A 19,423-nucleotide genomic window follows, 5' to 3' on the forward strand; every position below is an offset into this window, starting at 1 on the left:
CTTCATCTGATTGAAGTATTTAGTATCTGTTGTGTGTTCTTTTAACTGAATTTCCATTTAATGTTAGTCACTTAAAAGTTTTAATATTGTGATTGTATTCAAACATTTTAATGTGGTATTCAGTGTTTAATGTATTTTGTCTAGAATGCTGAATAAAGATTAGGTGATTATTTTCCTGAGCTTTCTTGCCTCTAAACTTCTAGCTCTTGCACTTCTCTTATAGACTGTGACCTGTCATTATGCACAATAGGAAATATTGCCTTGAGGTTCCCAGAGTACTTTTTTCGTTCTCTTTCATGTTGTTACAACAAGATTCTTTTTTTCTTTTTTCTGTCCTGTGAATAATTGTTCCAGGAATAGTTTTAAATGCATTTAATTTCTCAGATGACTTTTTTAATACCTTAGCCCTCCGTCTGCAATTTGTGTTATATTACGCTGCAGTATGTTAAATATCTTTCTTTGTGTGGCTTTTATCAGAAATGGGGGAAGGGCAATATTACAAATTCATACCAGATCAAGCTGTAGAGGCCATGGGAATAGCTAATTATGCTGTTTCTGATCTATTCAACAGTTCAGGGTGTGAGTGCCTCGTGGGGCTCTTGCATTTACTGTTTCAAGGGCTAGTATGCAGTGATGAAGTTTGGGATGGGTGGATAATTCACAGGATTTCTTTTTCTTTTTTTTTTTCTCCTTCCTAGCGTTGCCAGATGGGATCTCTGCTTTATTAGTGAGCAGGTCTGCTTTGTGAGATTGATTTGCATGCAGTCAGTTGGACTTCAAAAGAGGCAGGTATAAAGGTTATTTCAGCAGCATAAACTAGCAGAATGGCCATGGCAATGTGCCTAGCATTCCTTTCAAATTATTGATTAAGAAACCATCTTGAAAATGCTCCGTTTGTCTACCCGCTGTCCTTGTTAGTAGTCTGCCTCGGGGACTCTCCTTTCTCTCCCACTGTGCGTGCTATTGAGCTTGTTTTAATTATGGGCAGAGTTGTGCCTTGCTGCTGTACAGCCCCTCTGAAGAGGGAGCCTGATAACCCCGAGGAGACTGACTCAAGCTACCACCCATGGCTTGGTGGCACAGCTGGAGGAGGACTTCTCGCTCCCTTTTGTGTGGGCCCACTGATAACAAAGGAACCCCCAGATCCTTTTAATCCATGGGCTTTCGACCTCCTGTGAAGTGTAAAAGCTTATTTAATGCTCTGGAAACTGGAAGGTGCTCCTGTTCACGAGGCAATGAGCAGACAAAACTCTTCTCTTTACTCTCAGTTTTAGTATCTTTAGGCCTGGTTTCTCTCAGCTTAGTCACTTGTGAGTCAGGCAAAGTCTTTTTGATCTTCAGTTCTCAAACAGTCGGATGATATTGTGTATAAAGGTCACTAGAAATCCTGGACATCATGTGAAGTATACTTCATTATCTTAGTCACTGTTGCTCAACTGTTTTAGAGGTTTCAGGCTTTTCTGTGGAACACGAAAGACCTGAAACATTGTTTAAAATGGTGTTAGACAACTATTGCTGTAGTTTGGGATGAATGTTCACGGGAGAGGGAACTGTAAGTGAATCGGGGAGAGAACAGCAATCGTGACACTGTTATGATGCTGGACATGTTAAAAGGCAGAAACCAGTCTTCTGCTTGCTTTTGCTATTTGCTTTTTGTTAATCATTAATATTCGGGATCTTGCTGCTGGTGTTTAGAGTTAGTCATGCGTGTGTCCTCACCAGTTGTTTCACCATGGTGATGGTGTTACATGGATGTTGAATCCAGCTGTGGATGAGCCCTTTGGTTTTTGTTGCTGTGGCATTAATAACAATTTTATTACTGAGATGGTAACATCATTTCTATACCAATTTCTTCTATGCTACAGTGATGCTTCCAGGTCTTAATACGGTATGATCCTTTGATAGATGGCTGTGTGCAGTGCCCTAGCTTTTATTGGCATCTATTTTAAAAAGGAGGATTAGGGGAACACTTCTTGCCTTTTTCTTGATTATTATTATTTTTTTTAATCCTACTCTTACATCTTTATTTCATCCATTTGCAAAGTAAAGCATATACATTTTAAAATCAAACATACTGCAGTTATCCCTTGTTCTGCATGGTTCTCTTGATTATGAAATTGATTCGGGAAAACCTTTATCTGCAGCGTGCCTGGGTTATAGGTATAGTACCCAAACTCAAGTAGAAACATGGACGCTTTCACATTGCTGACTTGAAAGCTTCTGACGTTACTACTTTGAGTTGTTCGATATCAAACATCTGGTCTGTAAAATACTAATGCTAAGGATCAGAGCATTTAATAAAGGGAGCGGAAGCTGCAGGGACATTAAGCCACTTGTTAAAGGTCATGCAGTGAGTTCAGCCTGGGATCTCAGAGACCAGGATTCCCACAGAGTCAAACCAACTGGTACACTGTGGTGGAGCTGAAATACAAGTCTGTCATATCCAGCGTAAGTATTACATGATCTTGCTTAAAGTAATTACATCACCTGCACCTAACTTCTGTAGAGTTAATCTTGAATGGGGAGAGATCCTTGATGGTAGTTCATTCTGTTCCACGCTTGAGAACAGTCCCCCAAAGAGGTGCTTGTTCATAAATCCTTTACATGTGTGTAAAGTGAATATTCCTTTTTCACTGTTTAAGGCATATCTTGGATATAAGAAGCAGCATGTGGGTTTTGTTTTGTTTTGTTGTCAAGTAAGTTAGGAAATTTTCCTTGTCTCTTGATACTTTTATTTTGTGAGGCTTAACTGCTTAAAGGAGCAATTTAGATCTAAGCTTAGATGACTAGAATTATAGAATGTTTTGGGTTGGAAGTGACCTCTAAAGGTCATCTAGTCCACCCCCCCTGCCATGGGCAGGGACATCTTCAACTACATCAGATTACTCAGAGCCCCGGCCAACCTGACCTTGAATGTTTCCAGGGATGAGGCATCCACCACCTCTCTGGGCAACCTCTGCCAGTGTTTCACCACCCTCAGCGTAAAAAATTTCTTCCTTATATCTAGTCTAAATCTACCCCCCTTTAGTTTAAAGCCATTCCCCCTTGTCCTGTTGCAACAGGCCCTGCTAAAAAGTTTGCCGCTATCTTTTTTATAAGCCCCCTTTAAGTGCTGATAGGCTGCAAGAAGGTTTCCCTGAAGCCTTCTCTTCTCTAGGCTGAACAACCCCAACTCTCTCAGCCTTTCTTCATAGGAGAGGTGTTCCATCCCCCTGATCATTTTTGTGGCCCTCTTCTGGACCCATTCCAACAGGTCCATGTCTTTCCTGTGCTGAGGGCTCCAGAGCTGGACGCAGTACTCCAGGTGGGGTCTCACCAGAGCAGAGCAGAGGGGCAGAATCCCCTCCCTCAACCTGCTGGCCACGCTTCTTTGGATGCAGCCCAGGATACGATTGGCCTTCTGGGCTGCGAGCACACATTGCTGGCTCATGTCCAGCTTTTCATCCACCAGTCCCCCCAAGTCCTTCTCAGCAGGTCTGCTCTCAATCCCTTCATCCCCCAGCTTGTACTGATACTGGGGGTTGCCCCGACCCAGGTGCAGGACCCTGCACTTGGCCTTGTTAAGCTTCATGAGGTTCACATGGGCCACTTCTTGACCTTGCCCAGGTCCCTCTGGATGGCATCCTGTCCCTCTGGTGTGTCAACCGCACCACTAGTTTTCCTCTGTTGCAGTAGTGTTAAACCCCATTGTTTCTTTAAATTGAAAGCTAAGGGAGAGTCTCTGCAATCGTGTATTTTTCTTACCTTCAGTTTCCTTCTGTCATTTAAAAGAGGAAAATCCGTATTTTCTTAGATCTTCTTCAGCGGGTTATTTTTTAATGCTGTCATTGTTATCCCATTTGAGCTCTATGCTGCACCAAACCACCCATGTGCTCTGGTACTCCAGTGGAGCAGCAGCCTGGTGGTCCGTGAGCATGTCGCAGCCTTGCAGTGTGCGAATAAGGAGCTGGAAGACTACACGTAAGCACTGGTGTAGAGTATCCTTCTTGCATTCTTATGGTGTGGAGGCTTGGTCTTCTGCAAGGTGACTGTCCCCTTCTTGGGTTTCAGTAGCCACAAGCCTCTTCAGCAAGACATGCAGATCTCACACCCCTATTCCTTAGTTTTGCTGGACAAAGTCGAAGTGGTGCAAATTGGCTGGACTAGCAAATCACACAGAAATTTACAGGAAGGCTCTAGCTCCCTGTAGCAGGGCTCTTATTCAGCTGTTTCTGTCATACCTGTGCACAGTTATAACTTGGTGGTAATTTCCTTGCTGCTTGAGCGGTGCACTTTTTTCTATTTTTTTAAATTTTTTTTTAAAGTGTGTGCAAACACCTTTTTTCACCCTGCTCTCCATCCTACATAAGTGTATGCTGCCTTGAATGCAGAACCTCACCCAGATCAGTATCTGGGCCATGCAGAGCAGTGATTGATGGCTCCTGCCCTGGCTTCTCCAGGAAAGTGAAACCCATTCCTGCCGTCTTTGGGCATCCTGGGGCTGGGAAGACCCTCTAAAGGATGGGATTCCCAGAATGTGTTTGAGGTTCTTTGATCTCAGCTGTAGTAAGACTCTGTGTGTGTCTCAGCATGGTGAAGTGTTCAGGAAAAGCTGACATAGCAGGGAAGGTGACTGATTTCTGGCTGCAAAAGAGGGAGGGAGATGTCGCTGAGTCGTGAAAGGCAGAGTGCGTAGGGGTCAGGCAAAATACTCCAGACTTCCTTGGAGAATGCCATGAAGCTCTCTTGTGAAATACCAAAAATGACAAAGTGACTCTGCCATGGGTCATGTATGAGCCGTGTTTCTGAAGAGCATTGCCTACTTACCGTGCTGCCCCATGGCCACTTTATCAGGGATAGCCACACTGTGCTTGCCAGCCTTTTGAGAACACACTTTACTACAAGTAAGGGTTTGTGTGGGGAAGCTGTGGAAACGGCACTGCATGCTTCTTGTCTCTGCATCGTTATTCCTATACTATTGTACGTAGGTCTTGCCCACGAGGCCTTTCTGCAGTGTGGTTTCCCAGTGTTGCACAAAAACATTGTTATTTAGAGTGCTTGTCTTGCAAATAGCAGTTAGTGGGGTTGGGTTAGAGAAAAAGTTTTCTACCCCAGGGAAACAGAATGAGTGGCCATATAGTAACAGGCTGAGAAGGACAATTTCTGGAGTTCTTGGGGCAAAAGAAATCTGTTGAGGAGCCCAGCATAATATAAATGTTGATTTGATTAAACTCTACTCTGTTTAATTCATTTAAAATAGCTGTGACGTCACTTCAGTGACCACCATTTCATATGAGGCCATCTGCGAAGATCACTGTCATGAATTTGCTGGTGAGAACATGCAGAGCCACCCAGCGAGCCTGCTGCCTCACTCTGATGAACTGCTCTTCCTTCCTTCACTTCTCAGCTGGCATGTCTGTGTAGAGCCTGGTATTGCCTAGAAAGAGCTCTGGGGAGTGAGCGGCACTCAAATAAAACCTGTCAGACAGTGATCAACTGTACAATCTGCCACCCTTCTGCAGCTTCTGTTATAGTAGCTGAATGTTTCCTGATGAACGTTAAAGCATGTAGAGCTCCACGTTACAGGAGGAAAGGTTAGATCAAGTGGGGTGCTTGATGGGCTAACGGGCTGACTGATGGGGCAAGATTTCTCCTTCCCAGTTCTGCTGTAGTGGGTAAGTTGTACACATCCCGTTATAAAGTGGTTGACTAAGAGCATCTGACCATCCATTGTTTCCAGTGTTGGAATAGCCCCACTGGTCCCTTTTAACTTGCAAAGTAACAAAAAAGATCCATCTGTTTTGGTGCAAAAGCTCAATGTGTCTTCTGTGCCAGCTGAACGCGCGCTGCTGTAGCGTAATACCCTTCAGTATCTGCACGGTTACTAATGACTTCCTGCATGTTTTCAGCCCAGAAGTGGTAGGACAAAACCCCTTCTTTGTGGCTTTGAATAATAACTTTAGCTGTTGTTGTCAGATAGATATGATCACCAAGCATAGGCATTTCATGCTGGTTGTCTTTGGCGTTGTTGGTGGCTATGTTGGTGGCCTGCGTTGCCACGCATGGACTGCTCACTCTCAGTGCACTGGCAGTCATCAGGGTTTGACAAGCGAAGATCATTCTTCAAGGTACACTTCCATTGCAACAGGAGTGTGTTCCCACCCAGAACTGGTGATGAATCAGAAAGGGCTACCCTTCTGCAAAGGTATGGTGTGACATTACATCTAATTAATTTAATAGTAGGATGCTGCTCAAATGGATGGTCTTGTTCCTTTGGTTTCCATCCCCACCCAAAGCCACGTGTCTTTTGTAGCTTCCCCTTGAATTTAGTAAGGAGCTGGGTGACAGTTGGGAGGCAATGCTACCTACACTAAAGCCAAAAAGCAACAAAAATGCTTGCTTATATGATGGAAGTGATTTGACATGTGGCTGCATAATCAGACATAACGGGGGGGGGATTTGAGAAGAGCATGGCTTGCCTCTGTCAGCTCACCATTTAGGTCAGCTAAACTGTAGCAGTCAGATGATACCTTATGCTTTCCTTAACCTCCATGTTGTCTTGAGAGATGGTAATAGAGGGGAGTTTCTCCACCCTCTTTGGGTATTTTCAGTCACTGCAAGGATTAAGTTGGACTAACACAAACGTATATTTATCCTGGTGAGATTGAGAAGCTCGTATAGCAGGAGGCCTCTGCTTCCTGGAGGCAAGTATATAGGAAGCCAGAGCTGACCTTGGAAGCAGTAAAGCACGCAGCCTGTTGTGCAATGTCATCTGAAATTCCTGTTTTGGGTTTGTTTTTTGCTTGTCCTGAAGGTAGAAGGCTGAACAGCATGTTCTGGGGTCGCAGCATAAAGGAGATGTCAACCTTCAGTGCACTAAAATGCCCCTGAATTTCACATTGTAGTAGGGCACTTTAGGGGATACTAGACTGGTCAGCTTGTATCACAGAACAGCCCAGTATATCCTAGGACTTTCCCCACACTGGAATTACCCATGTGGTTAAACGTGTGTCATTGTTTCAGGTGCCAGAAATGGTGTGTCCTCTGACCTACCTGTGCATGCCATGAGCATTTTGGTTTGTCATAGATCTGTTTCATGGAGGTAGGACGTAGATTTTGGCAGCTATTTTCCTGGAGGAGTGACTTAACATGATGTAAGGAGTAGTATTTTCAGAAGCGTCTGGCACTGAGCTCTATGAACTTGCTGGGATTGGGGTAAACCAGTGTTCTACGCTTCTTTTTTTCTGACTTGCTACATGATTTGTTTTGTGTTGCTATTAAATCATAAAGCTTCTGCTCTCTTGTTAGTTTTGGTTTTTTTTTTAAACTGTTTGAGATAGACATTGACTCACAAAAAAAAAATCCTCCTTTCTACTTCAGTACTCTGCCTCCCCCATGGGTGCTCCTAAGAGCACAGTCCCCTGTTGCCAGTAAATAGAAGGTAATAAATTTGCTTCATGTGTGGGTCAGGCACTTGGTGCGTGATAAATGTGGATTTGACCTGCATGTTCTGGTGGGCTGAGGTCAAGTGCTTCTTGGTGTGAATGTTGATCGTCTGTTTGTTGGTGAGATATTATATGTTGGCTGGAAAAGCAGAAAATGGGTATTTTTAAACCAAGTAAAGAGTTGGTGTCTTAGCCAGCGGGCGGTGTGGTGTGGGTGGTATAGGTGCCAGTTTACTGTGATAGCCTGTTTTGTTTAGGTGTAGGTTGCGTTATGCGTATGTTATATGCTTTCATCCCTGATGCGGGTGTAACTTTGCTTTTCTCCGTGAAGGGTCCTGGCTTGTACAAAATCTTTTTTTTTATTACCAGGAAAAATACTAGCCTTACTTTTCATTGTAAGAATATACATGCATCTTACACCACTCAATAGTCCTTTAATTCTCAAGTGTCCTGACAGGCAGCACTTAGTATGGCTTTTTATTTGCCTCTAGCTGTCTGGGAGGCTAAGAGAACAGTAACGCTTATTCCCAATGTGGGGACGCAAAGCTCTAGACAAGCAAGAGCAGCTTAGTTTTTTCTTTATTTTCCTTTATGTAGTGGTAGTTGTTTTTTTTCTTAGTACAAAGACTGCCTCTGGGTTTGACACAAGTACAGAAAATTGAGATGATTCAGGCTTAAGCTTGAGTTCATAACACTGCTCATTATGCTTGGATGTTACCTCGGCTTTAGACTCTTCTTAGGTGCAATGTGTGTTCCGATACTGAAGAATAGGAGGAGGAGCAACTGTAGACCCCTGTGGTTATGTTGTATGAGTTAGACTGTTATCCTTTTCCAGAGCATATTACCTATTGTAAGAATTACATGGCATCATTTTTTATCTGCCTGAAAATAATATTAATTGCTTTCTTCTTGTGTACCAAGTGTTTATAACTCGGTGCTGAACGCAGAAGGTGAGGCAGAGTCTGCCTGAAGGGGCAAGCCTCCAAAGACCCAATTTGCCTTCGCTGACTCCAGGAGGAGGAGGAGCAAGCTCCAACTAGGACACAAACAGTACAAGTCCAAGCACCATGTGTAGGCTTGCTTTTCTGCCAGTCAACTTGCAGCAGGTTTTGGTGAAGCGTGCAACAGTGCAAAAGCAGTGGCTCTAAGGAGCCACGAGGAAGGATTTGGGGAGGAAGGGGAAGAGTACTTGGGGGGGGGTGGGGAGCGTGTGGAAGAGAGGAACTTCACAGATGGCAATGGGAAGAGATCTGTGAAGATGGTGCCGTGTGGTACAATATGAAGAATGTATTCAGGGTTTGTTTACCCTGAATTCCTGCAGTTGTTTAAATTGGTGCAAATCCAAGCGTGGATTCAGGTCTGAGCAGAATGAGCTGTACATGATGTGCTGGCAAATGTGGGTGCTCAGTAAAAGGCTGTGGCTTCCTACATATGTTACTGGAATCAATTTAGTTTCTATATCCTAAAAAACAAACAAACTGGCCTGTATCTCTTAGAACATTTTATTTTGCTTAATGCTGATGTTCCAATAGATACCCGCAGTGCAAAAGTATAAGTGGCTTTAAAAGCCACACTTGATTTGAGACATTCTTACCTTCAGTGATAGGTGGTAGCTCAACCAAGGAGCATGGAGTGTGTTGCTTCTGTGCTTGGTGTTCATCCAAAATAGTAAGCTTCATTTGCATAGACCTTTCTGATGTCTGGCTTATGGGAGGACTTTTGCTCTCTTCTTGTGTATGAGAATGACTGAAGAAAAATGTCAAGTTGGAAAATGTAACTTGGGTTCAAAGTAAAAGTCTTTGTTTGGAAAGATCTCTTCTTAATGACTTCGTGTGTAATGCCCTACTGAAAGAGGGGGGATGTAGGTTAGGAATCCTGTGTTTACCGGTCCTGAGCTATGCCTAACGGATTTCACAAAACCAAAATGGCTAAACTAGGATGATAATGATTTTCTATAAGGTTTGGCAGGAAGATTGTGATTGCATCTTCCTCATTTGTAAGCCTGAACTGAAGCACTGAGTTCTGTCTTTGAGGTTGCAGTCCATGAAATAGGAGGGTTGTGAACCTACATCCATTAATTTCAGATGGTAACAATGCGTGGCCAGAACTCAGACTGTTTTCCTTGCAGCTCTTCATATTCCCCTAATGATGATTCAGATGCGTGCCTGATAGTGAGACGTAATGTGGTGTTTGTGCTATAGCGTTTGCCCAGTTTAACTAGTGTATACCAAAAGCAGATGGCTTTCATTCTGTTCTCTCTACATTAAGGGTAAGAGGGAGAAAAAAAGGAAGGGGAGGGGAAAGCTTCCTCTTTGCTGTTTCCAGCTCTTTTTCCTCATCCCCCCAGAAGTGCACACAGATGTACATTGTATTTTAAGTCCTGGAAAAAATTGACATTTTTACCAAAGATAAAATACAAATACATAATAAACTTATCTTTAAAATAATCTATACAAGCAGAAACTAGCATGCCTTTGAGAGTAAAGGCTGAATCTTGTTTTCTTCTGTGATACAATTGAAAGGGAAAAGGGCTGTGCTTTATATAGACTGGGAATAATCTGAACAATCCCACGGTGCTTCCTACTGTACTCCACCTACCTTGCGTCATAACTTCCTTTCTCATATTTATGGCCAAAAGCCAGTACAATATAAACGGAGTAGTGTGTGCGGCGGGTGAGACGTCAAGAACCTAACTCCATGCATTTGGGTGGGGCTATAGGCAAATACTAAACTTTACTCTGCATTTCTGCAGAGTCCTGTTCAATAAAGCCGGCAAGACCTGGCTTTATTGAACAGCTGAATATGAAAAGGGTCGGGGATAGCAATCATCCCGTGTGCCTGTCTTCTAGTAAGTCTATTATAATCTTTGCTTACCTTAATCTTTTGCGTACCTTAATCTTCAGGTACAATAAGTGAGCATGTTGCCTACTGAAGGACTGTTTTAGGGTTCTGAGGAACTTGATGCGGAGGAGTCGCTGAATTACTTTATTATTGAGATATACTTTGCATTAAGTGGAGAGCTGTAACTATGCACCAGCTCAGTATGCTGCTTATCAGAACAGGAAAATGTGCTGTTGTGCAGGCTGTCTTCTGTTGTTTAGAAAGTTGCATCAAGTCAGCAAAAATATCTATTTTAACAGCTGATTTCTTTGCGGCTATGTGGGAAGGTGCAGCATCAGTGTTCCCGCTAGGTAAGATGCAAGACTTCCATTTAAAACTCTTTGTTTGGAGGGATTTTATATTTATCAGGAAAGACTCATTTGTGGTTAAAACTGGGTATCGGGTCTGTGGGTGGAAGCATTTATTTCTCTCTTCTGTTATCTGTACTTGAAATTTGATAGTTAATCTGTTCTAAAAATTTTATGTTGCTAGTTTTTCAGCTAACTAAAATTAACTTCTAAAAATACATTTTAGTTCAGGATGTAAATTATATTGTTGTAATTATTTTCCATCCCATGCAGTGTTTAAAAAAAGCTATTTCACATACTTTTGAAATGTGTTTTCTGTATTGATGTATATTGCTGCTGTGTAACCACACTGTGTAGAAAAGTCATTGAAGTGTGTGCTATGAGCTCCTTTTGGAGGCTTGTTTATACAGCACATCAGGTGTACATGCTCTCCATGTTGTAGGAAGATATATTGCCTATGTTGAAACGTTTGCAGTGGAATATGATAGGTATAACTCAGATAACGATAGAGAGAATATTACTGCAAAGCATTGCATCGTCAACCGTAAGTGACTTTTAATGCCTCCTTAAAAATGAGAGCTAAGGAAATTTGTTACGCAAGCTAAGACCATTGCTAAGCTGTGGTATGGAAATATTAACCCCCCCCAACACTAGTATTGTGTGGTTCAAGGGTATTAGGTTTCGGTCTAAAATGCAGAGAATATGGAATGTGGTACAGAATTATATCATTAGGTCTAATGCAAGGTAATGAAATGAATCACCATTTCCAGAGGCAGTATGCTTGTTTGGCTACCAAATAATGTTCTCGTCTCTGTCATTGCCTTGTTGTATGCGTCAGTTTCCCAGCCTGTAAAGTAGGAAACTGCTTGCTTGTGTCACGACTTCCTGGTCATAAGATGCTTTGAAGATGAAAAATACTATGTGAATAGATGCCACAGTTTGTATTGTATATTACATGCTGTGCAGGAAGACTGCATAAAGTTAGGAATTCAGCAAATAGTGAAAACCAGGGTTAAGTTAGGGGTGGTTTTTAATAAATTCTCTACTTGATTATAATATTTTATAAGGGACTGAGTTTTGCCCTGGAAGATTGTTGTCCGTTGTTAAAACTTTATGATCTGAATTATGTATTTCACTAGAAACTGTTGGAGGGGAAAAGTATGTTTATCCGCTAGACTCGGGTAGTTTCAGGAATTAATGAAGTCCCTGTATTTTAATTTGCATCGTGCACAATAATGGAGTTTTCCCCTGAATACTTGCATCCTGAATAATTGAATATTATTAGAAATTGAATATAATTAGAAAAAGTCCAATTTAACAGCCTTTTAATACCTAAGATATATGATATCAGTTTTATAGTAAGTAAGAAGTAAGAGGAGTCTGATCCTTACAGAAGCACCATCAAAGCTGAAAAATAAATTGCATTTCTATTTCTTCCCCCTGTTAATCAATAATTGAAGTCTTCTGATCTCAGGAGAAGACTGTTATGAGGTCTTTGATATGAAATGATATCTCGTTGGATGGATGTAAATTGTAAGACACATGTTTCCTCAGGTTCGTATTCCAAACAGGTATGGAAGCTGGTGTTTTGGTTTGGGGTTTTGTTTTTTTTTTTTAATACGACAAAGCAGGAGACAAAAATGTAGTGTGGTCATAGCCCAGCACTTTTGTAGAGCTAGCCGTTCTTAAATATTTTACTTTCAGTTGAAAACTTATTTGCAGATGTTGAGACCTGTTATTTCGTATTTAATATGAGTGCAATTGTATGAAATGATCCTGTTGATGAGATTAACAACAAATGGGTCAGATTTACAAGCAAATGTAAGGCTATTTGGGACTGATGTGCAGAAGAGAGTTGGAGGATTATAAAGTGGGGTGTGACTTGCTTTAATTGATGCCCTCTTCTGTCCTCCTGTTTTGGTTGCTTTTCTTGCTACAGTCTCTTCCTGTTCCTGGGCGTGTTACAGTGCAGACTTAGTGGCTGTAGTTGGAGGTGATGCATAAATAATATGGGTTGGAACAAAATGATATATTTCATGCTGAGAGGACTCAAAGCTGTAATTCATACCAATTTGGATTTTCTTAGATTTGTGTCTTGGGTGGCAGGCTTTTTTGAGACATAAAGTCCTCCCTTAGGTTCGGTGCTATACTTTGCCGTTCACTTGTTTGTAAGCCATATGTAGCAGTCATTCCTTGCAAAAACTATCTTGCTAGCTCATGTGTCCTTGGTCATCCCTTTGATGCCCTTGGTGCATCCGATCGAACTGCCTCATTTGGTGGCTCCATAACTGCAAACTTTTATTTTCTAAGCTGTAGCAGAGTCAGCTGAAATCTGTGATGTGATTTTAAAAGGAACTGCTTCAGTAGGTACACAACACATCCCTGGTTTCTTGCAAGTATGCCACAGTACTGGAATGCCTTTACATTTTAAAGCTTTTCAGTACCTATAAACAGTGAGTACGTCTTAGGGGTGGGGTGGGGAATGAAGCGGAAATCTTTAGTTTAGAACTTAGTTAGGGACCTGGCTCCTGTTTAAAAGTGCTCAGCCTGTGTACTGGGCATTCCTAAACCTCAATCTTTAAAAGTTTAGGAGAGGAAAAAACCCTGATCTAAGGCTATATGGAATTGTCAGATATTTCAGTATTTGCCTGGATGCTACCTTTAAAAGAAGTGCAAGGTCTGACTGAGATTTGTCTTTCCCTTTTTTTGTCAAGTCTTTCATTTATGCCTAGCTTGAAACTGAATTTTTTGCATGTTGTTTTTTCTTTTTTCCTTCTATCTTGATTCCTGGATGCCTATATATAACTGTCTTAACATCTTCCGTTTCAGGGAGGAGCAAAAAAACTGCTTTATGCTCTAGCTTGGTGCAATCTACAGGATTGCACTGGGTATCTGCAGTAACATTACTATTCTACAGTATAAACTTCAGAAGTTTATACTTACTATAAACTTCTGAACAGTGTGTCATTAGAGTATTCTTGTTTCCTTTGTGTTTCACTGCCGCACAGCGATCAAACTGCAATATAAACTAGCTGTAGGGTGGTTAATAAATGTTGCATTTGAACCATTCGCAGGGGAAGGATGATTTCTTTGGAGCCCAAAGCGAGGCGGTGCAAGCCACAGCAGCCACCAAGGGTTATGAGCAGCGCCGAGAAGCCATAGCGGGCTTTTGGTTCACACCAGCTTCTTCACATTTTCCGGCCCTCTCTGGGGAGACATCTCTGTGATAGATACTCTGCTCAGTGCTTGCCCGAGGGTCTGATGCGGCCAGGTGGGGAGCAGGCTGCCCCAGGAGACCTTGCAGATATGCAGGCAGTGAAGCAGGCAGGGCTAGCTCCTTGCCTCTCCCCTGCAAGGTGGTAAATGTTACAGCCATTTCGGTGGGAGAGGAGGGACACAACTAAAAGTACTTCTGAATCATCTCAGTGTTGTCCCTGGAGCTAAAGGGGATTGGGGTGAGGTAACTGTGAAGGTCACATCAATTCTGTAGCCTTTTAGTTGCTTTAGACGCTTAAGACTTTGAGGTATGTCCCCACACCAGGTTTGAGTGCTCTTGGCTTAATGTATTAGTAATTATCCTGAGCATTGTGGATAGAAATGGCAACTGGTGATCCTTCCTGCGTAGTTGTCTGTTTTGGTAAATCCTAAGGATTAACAACTGGATATAAACAGGCACACTGAAGAGTGAACAGCCCTGCTAGGGTCAGATTAGGTCTGCTTTGTGTGTAATACCATGGTTTTTATAATTTTCTCTTAATTCCTTCTGTGGGCTCATCTTTTAGAACTAACAAATGTTACTGCAGATACACAGCCTGTGCAATTTAGTGTTCTTCTGAATACAAAGTTATATAGCATTATATGTGAAGTGGTGATATGTTTTACATACCTATATAACCCTGCTCGAGAGCTATTTGGGAGCCTCTTTTTTATTTTATACTTATCTGCCCCGATTTTTGTGATTAAGTGGTATTCTTAGGTGGTTGCAGGTGGCATCCCTCACTGTCAGCCTCCTCTAGAAACACTCTATCTAAAAGATAGCGTGTTCAATGACAAAAGATTAAAGCTGAATATCGGAGTTCCTGCTTGGAAAGCTTTGTCTCTTAATTTAGGTCAGTACTTCAGTGCTTTATGCTGTAAACAGCACAACGGTTGCACCCGTCTTCACTATATAATAAGCATATGTGGTAAGCTGATCCTACCTGACTGCCTGCCACGCAGCTCTGGCCCCCACAAAGCATGCTGAAGAGGGAGCAGTATTAAAACAAATTCCCTGCTGCCCGTGGGTGAGCAGCTGTGACCCCAGCTGGCAGGCGGGATGCTCCCCTCCAAGTGCAGAACTGTGGAGTGAGCAGCAGCCCTGATTCAAGCTAAAATCCTCAAGCGCTGGGTGTCCCGCTCCATCTGCTTGCCTGCCCTCCATGGGATTCACCGGCTTCCGTCGGTCAGTAACCAGAATTTTGTTGCCGCCTTTGCATTTTCCACATTCTCTCTCCTAATTCCTCTCCTTAAAAGCTCCAAGTGTTTGGGGTGTGGTGTTTTTTGGTTTGGGTTTTTTTTTTTTTGGCCATAATGTGACAAGGAAATGGTTGGGGGATCTAAACATTTTCCTAAGGATTACAGGCAGTTTTGACCTCTCTTTCAGCAGGCTTTTGTGAATATTTGTGGAAGGTCTTTAGGAATTTGTCAGAAACTATTGTCTTGAGGAGCTGGGCAAAACCAGAGATCAGAAACTCAGCACGCTCTTGGTGCTAAATCTGGTGCAGTGCCAGGGCCCGAAATACTATTTGCAAGTGTTTATACTGCCACAAGTGGGACAAATACTTATACTCTGTATAACAAGGCATGCTGAGTGTGGAGTGTTTTCGTAGAAGTTTCTTTTAAAAGAATAAAGGCAGCTTCTCTCACAGGGGTGGAGGGGATCTCGGCACTCGAAAGAGCCCTGGGAAGGCTTTGGAGACATCAGGGATGTGTGTGTGCATGGTTGTATTCTGGGAGAATCCCCAAGAGGGTGTTCCTAAAACTGTGAAGAAGATGGGGCTAAATTTCACTTTGCAGTAGCATCAGAAATACTTGTTCCAGAGTACTCGCACAAAATCACAGAAATAATGCTTGTGGTAGTGGTTTTGTTTTGTGTGGGGTTTTTTTTTGTTGTTTTAATTTAGAAGGATATTTATACCTCTCTCTTGCCTTGTTTGGTTTGGACTCTTTTTTTCTTTGACCTGTGAACTGTTGTTCATAAGGATGTATACCCCTTTTACTCTCTAAAAATGAGGACAGGCAAGGATTTGTGTCTTCTCCTGCAAAAACAGCTTTTCCAGCTGTCTGAAAAAGACTGAATTGTGTAGCCTATTGATAAGGTTTCTATTGCTTGAAACGCTTAGTGGAGTAATTGCTTTCTGGAGACATTTGACTGATTTTTGTGTTGCTGGAAGTCACGCGACTAGCAGCCAGTTGATACTGAAGTTGAGAATAGGTCTCAGAAGAGAACTGACATTAAATTTTAGCTAGCAGCTAAACTTTGATAGCAGTTTAATATTGATAGCATATAGTGAGGTGGTGTTCAGAGGCAGTAATCATCAATATTTTCTATCAAATAAGGCAACTAATTTTTAAAATGCTCGTTTTCTAGTTGTGGCAGGAAAGACATGAGCAAGAATAACATCTAGCTGTGTGGTGTGTTTATACAGAATAATAACCAAAGATCAAGGATCCTTCTACAGCTGTGAAGAGGAAGCCAAGTAAAATATCCTTGCTTTCCTGTGAATATCGTTTGGGGGGGGACACCTTGTATTCAGACTGAGACTAAGGGTATAGCAAGTTGACTTGTGTTTCGAAGAAACCTTCCGATGAAATGTGTAATGGGAATGCAAACTGTTTCCACTTCACTGCCTATGTATTAAGCTCCAGTCTTTTTTTTTTTTTACAGATGTAATTGCCATTGTTTTTCACTATAAAAAATATTTCTGAACTCTAGATGACTGTTTCTCCTGCTGTGTCAAATGGGTGCAGTATATACATATAGTAAGGTGGGAGGAGTTCTGACACATCACCTTGAGAAAGAAGGAAGGAGCAATAGGTCCAGATTTTAAACCAAACAGTCCTCCAGCAGTGTAATTTAGTTGAACAGAGAATTACTTCTGTAGTGTCTCACTTGCTTGTATCTTAAAAAGAAATTTGGTTTTGTTCTGAAATTCAGCATGCACAGTAGTTGGATACTATTATGTTGAAAATAATGCATTTAGTGAGAGGGTTGTGACTGCAATGTGCAGTCTGGCTTTGTGCTATAAAGTAACCGTGTGCTGTTGCCTTTATCTTTTCCAGATGTTTCTGACAGTGTACCTCAGTAACAATGAGCAGCACTTCACTGAGGTGCCAGTCACCCCTGAAACAACCTGCAGAGATGTGGTGGAGCTGTGCAAGGAGCCTGGTGAGAGTGAGTGCCACCTGGCTGAAGTGTGGTGTGGCTCAGGTAGGTTAGACTCACTGAGTTACTGGGCATTCACTGCTTCTAATAAGGTAGCACACAGAGACCTGACAGACGTGGTCCTGTCCCAGAGGGTTTCAGCCTTACCATTTTGTTAATCTCTCTGTCAGACCTGCTGTATGATAATGCATCTACAGAAAGATACACGTGCAAAAATGGGTTAAAAGCAAAAGAAGGGGAATCAAGCATGCAGATGTTATGGTGCATGTGCAGCCCTTCTCTGACTCAAACAAGCCTCTGAAGGTTGTGGGAGAGTTGTTTTCTCTTCCTTCTGCTCCCCACAGTGGGATCCCAGTGGCCTGTGTGGGGTTTCTGAAGTAGTATCAGTAGTTCTGTGATACAGATGGAATGTTCTCCTCAACCCCATAGCCAGTTTTGACTGCAGTGGCAAGAGAAAACTTCCTTCTTCTGATGACGCCTTTGTCGCTCCTGATAATGTTAATTGGGTTTGGTAACGTAACTCCTACTTCTGGGAGGGAGGGAATCTGATGTGAAGTGCTCTAAAGAAGGCGTGTGGTGGGTGGGAGAGAGGAGATAGAAACTACCTTGGACTGTCTCCTGTCCTGTCTTTTAAGCCTGTGGAAGAGGGTTTTATGTATGTGGTTGGTTGTGGCTTTTTTCTTTTTTTCTTTTCTGTGTTCTTGCTGATTTTTGTCTTGGAAGTTCAAATCTCCCTAGTTCCATTGGAACTGGAGAACATGTCAACAAGCAAATCAAAAGCTAAAGTATGGCTAACTTTTCATGGCTTCAATGGGAAGGGACTCTCGGCTATCTCCTGTCTCCGTGGTACTCATTAGATACTGGTAGCCATCCAGAAGCGTAAAAAAGACAAATCACAGACAGGATTTTAAGTCATGACAAATAATGATATTTGATCCAACTTTTTTGAGATGCTTCAACAAAATTATAAAAGAATCAGATGATAAGGACTTATGTTCCTGTCTTCCTCTGCTGTTGGCTCAGGCTCAGACCTGTTCAAAGAAGTCTTTGGTGAGCTGGATGTTTGTTTAATAGCATGAGATACCCGAGCTGTCTCTTGATTTTTAGCCCCTTCTGACAGAGGTGTAATGTTTCTGATATTTCTAAGTTTAAAAAATGCAACAGAATTTTTTTTACTTCTCCCTAGAAAAGAAAGCGTCTTTTCTTTATGTATGATAGTAAAATAAAATCACCAATCTAGCATGGAAAGATCTTTTAGGAAAGTGTTTTTATTGTACATTTCTGTCCAACTGTGTCTAAATGAACACAATACCAAAGTCTACAGTGAAAGATAAGTAAAATAAAGGTTTAGGTAAAACCACTGAATTCATAGTTAGTCTTAGCCCCATGCCCTGTTGAAGAGCACAGGTGGTGATGGTGAGGGACTGGGTTCTCCTGTTGTTACCAAAGTTTGAGCCCTGCTAAAGAGCAAAGACTTCATGAGATACCATGACAACAGATGTCTAAATGTTACTTGCACAGTTATTGTCTTAAGACCAAAAAACGTATCATCCATTTATATAGTGAAAACCTTGACAATTGTTTTAGAAACAGAATTATTCTCGTTCCCTTCACTGATCCTGTCGTATTTACTAATTATTTACTTCTGTATGCAAATACTGGTGTGTGTGTGTAAAACTGTCTACAGTTTCAAATTGTACTTGGTAACAAAAAATGCAGTAGTCTCAAATCATATAACATTAAGAGACTTGAGTACTGGATGAAGTACATGCATGTTGTTTTGGATGAAATATATCCTTTCTTAAGCATCTGTATAACATCTAGTAGCAACTATTTGCAAAATATGTTTTCATGTATATCTTGGAATTTTTTTGGGGGAGGGGAGGGGAGAAGTACTTTTAGCTTTTACCTAATCTCATTTTAGATGTCAGCAATGTTCACTATCTTTTTTTGCCAAGATGTGCCATGACTTCTATTTTGTTTGCATTTTACACTGAACAAATTAAACTTTCTTTTAAAACAAACATGGCGCAAGGCAGTTAACCTTCTGGGGTAGAAACAAAAGATTTTTGTTGGAAAATGACTTCTCAGACTTCAATTACTGAGATCCTTCTTAGATCGCTTTTCTTTTTTTCTGATGCTTGCTCAGGAATTTTAGCTTCTATTGTCAGACCTTATTAAGCATACTTTGAAAGATTGCTGCAAATGCGCTTGAGGCACTCTGCTCCCTGAAGGGGGCAAGTTTACTACTCTCCCTGTCCTCCCAGTTTTGCTTGAAATTTGATGAGTATCAGGGCAAGCTTTCTTGATATTCCTATTACTGCCAGAATTCTGTTAGGCAACTACCTTGGCCACCGTGGAAAGCAGTCAAAAGGTGTGTGCATGTA

General features: G+C 41.8%; 1 protein-coding gene across 1 annotated transcript in view; it reads left to right on the forward strand.

The window, feature by feature from the left end:
* The first annotated feature begins 17,005 nt into the window (after window positions 1-17,005).
* Window positions 17,006-19,423, forward strand: part of TP53BP2 (tumor protein p53 binding protein 2) — a 29,530-nt gene continuing 27,112 nt past the window's right edge. The window contains exon 1 of the mRNA XM_009333663.1: window positions 17,006-17,081. The gene's annotated coding sequence lies outside the window, so the exon portion shown is untranslated. The remainder of the gene's footprint in view (window positions 17,082-19,423) is intronic.

This window comes from Pygoscelis adeliae, unplaced genomic scaffold (genome assembly GCF_000699105.1).
Source record: "Pygoscelis adeliae isolate BGI_AS28 unplaced genomic scaffold, ASM69910v1 Scaffold1, whole genome shotgun sequence".
Classification (NCBI taxonomy): Eukaryota; Metazoa; Chordata; class Aves; order Sphenisciformes; family Spheniscidae; genus Pygoscelis; species Pygoscelis adeliae.